This window comes from Oratosquilla oratoria, chromosome 31 (assembly GCF_046742065.1).
Source record: "Oratosquilla oratoria isolate Oo_2021 chromosome 31, ASM4674206v1, whole genome shotgun sequence".
Classification (NCBI taxonomy): domain Eukaryota; kingdom Metazoa; phylum Arthropoda; class Malacostraca; order Stomatopoda; family Squillidae; genus Oratosquilla; species Oratosquilla oratoria.
In genome coordinates, this window is record NC_134807.1 from 45,640,268 (window position 1) to 45,643,151 (window position 2,884).

Genomic DNA, 2,884 nt, shown 5'->3' on the forward strand with positions numbered 1-2,884 from the left:
TTAGTCTTGGATCCCTGTAGTCTCTTTATTGTGTTCCAGAAACCTTGTGTTTTTTGGGGGTTGAATTTGATGTTTGATATTAAATTGCTCCATGTTTCTTCGTAGTTTCTTTTGTGTTCTTCTAGTATTTGTGTTTGTAGTTGTTTGACCCGTCATTCAGGAGGTGCTAAGATAAGAGGGAGGGTGGAGGGGTGTGGAGTGTATTCAGGGATGGAATGGGTGGGAATGATTTTGTGCCTTTTTCTTTTTGGCTACCCCCCTTGTAAGGGGGAAAAAGCCTTGGTATATGTATATGTATGTATGTAGTTGTTTAATTGTTTGTGTTACGTGTGGAGTCCAGTTGTTTTCAGTTATGGCTTTGTTTTTTATGTTGTTTGCTTTCCATACTAATTGTTTTAGTGCTTTAGATGTTTTTGGTGTGGGTAGTTGTTTGTAGTGTATTGTAGGGATGCTCTGTGTGAATACATTGTTTATTAGTTTGTACCAGTTTTCTATTTTGTCGTCTATGTATTTTGTGTCTTTTGTTTGGATGTTTGTGTTGTTTTGTATTTCTGTGTTGTTGTATTCTTCTGTTGTTGTTTCTAGTAGTGTTTTGAATTTCTTCCAATCTTCTTCTTTGTATAGTAGTCTAGGTGGTGTGGGGATAGTGATCGCTGTGGTGGAGAGTGTCAAATGAAGTGGTATGTGGTCTGATGATGTTATGTCGCCTGGGTGTATTCTGTATGCGAGGTGGTGGTGTCGGTTGGTGAATATCATGTCTGCGTTGCTTGTTCCGATGTGTGTGATGCTTGTTGGGAAGTCTGGGCCGAGGAAGGTGAGGTGGTTTTGTGTTATTAGTTGGTGAATGCTTTTCCCTACGTGATTGTTGTATGTGTGTTTCAATGTTTTGTGTTTTGCGTTAAAGTCTCCTATGATGTATGTTGGTTGTGGTTTTTGTGTGATTTTAAGTATGTCTTGTGTTGGTAGGTATGATCTTCGTGGTGGGAGGTATGTTGTGGCTATGATTATGGGTCCTTTGTTTGTGTGTATTTTAATGGCTAACATGTCTTCATCAAAGTCGTCCTAATAGTTTGTATTTTATGTTCTGTTTTATGGCTATGGCTATTCCTGCGTTGTCTTCGTTGTAAGTGTTTTGTGTGTGTGTGTGTGTGTTGTAGTTGAATATTCTGACTGTGTGTTTCCCTATAGAATTGAGTAGTATTATGTCTGGTGTTTGTGTTGTGTAGTGGTTGCATAATTGGTTTCTTCTGTGAAATGTCCAATGTTGTACGTTGTGTTGTATTATGTGTATTGTGTTTATGTGTGTTTGATTTATTGGCTGTTGACTGTCCAGTGAGGTGTGTCTGTTGGTTTGTGTTTACGGATGTCGTAGTATCCTTGTTGTGTTTTTTCATATTTTGTCTCAGTCAGTCTTTGTATAGGGGCTTTGGTCAAGTAAATTAATTTTTGTTTGATCATGATGTCTACAGTCTCTTCTGGTATTTCCTGGGAGTATATGTATTTGATCTTATTGGTTTGTAGGAGTGTGTGCGCGTTTTGGTGTATCTCTTCGTCTGTCATGTTTATTGTGTTGGGTGTTATTATCTGTATTGTTTCTGTGTTCTGGTCAGTTTTCTTTGTTTTTGTAGGTTGTTCAGTTTCAGATGTATGTTCTACGTTGAGTGGTCTTTTGTTCCTTTGTTCCTCCGTTTCCATTGCTTCAGGTTGTGATTGGGTGTGAGTTGTGTTGTTTATCATGTTCAGTATGGCTGTGGGTTTGATGACTGAGGGTGGGATTACAATTGTGGGGAGTCCGTTTGCCTTATAGAATTCATTAATTGTTTGTTGGTAAGTGCCAGGGATTGCAGCTTCTGTTATGTTAGCGTGTATAATTGCAGTGTTTATGACAGTTAGGTGTTTGAGAGTTATGGGGTTAGGTGTCGGTGTGTGTGATGACTGAGTAGCGTTTCCTGTGGTTATGTTTGCGTATGTAGTGTTGGAGTGTGTGGTTGTGTGTTGCTCCTTAAGTTCTTGAGTTTATTTCTTAATCAGTTGCTTCTAATGAGTACAGAATAGAATAGAATATAAACTACAGTGAAGGGGGATGGGGAGGGGGTTAGAGAAGAAGGTAAAGTGAAGAAAATGAAGAAAGTTTGAGTGTTAAAAGTGTGGGGCGGACCCACTTGCATAGTTATTGGTGTATCGTGTTGGTTGGTCATCCTAACTCTATTCTATAATTACAGTCCCTAGCTAGCTAAACAAGAACATAAATGCATATGAATATATATTAGAAATAAATTAAAGAGGTGTGAAGGAAGTTTGCATTTTTCCCTTAATAGGTTTTGAATTAATATGTGTCATTAGTTGAAATATATTGTCGCAAAACTTCCTTCACATACGTATTATTATCTTAAATATTGGTAGGGAACATGTGTGATTTTGTTTTTCGGCTTTGTGCCTTGAAGTTGGTTAATTGTTGGTTATGGATGTGAAAGTATATCACACATGTTCCCTTTTATTAAATTTATGTATATATTTATATATTTTGGAAGTAGGCCGTTAATAATGCATGCGTTGTTAAAGTCAACAGCTGAGATAGCATTATTCTGTTTATAGAATATCTTTTCTATGTTACGCACTAATGTGCGGTCGTCTGGATGCAGATTTCCGAGTAGGATACTGAAGTCCATGGTGTTTTCCTCTAGACGTCTTTCGGCTCTAATTAGCCATCTTCAGGAGGTGTTGTCTGGTTGAATTGTTGACAGAGAATGACGCGGTTTGATCGTGTGGCGGTATATATCGGCGGAGAGCGGAGTGCCCAAACGTCCGCCCGCCAATCAGCGCGCGGGGTGCATCCTCTGTCTTCTCGTTGGTAACGACGTTTCAGGTTGCTGTTGTATATTAT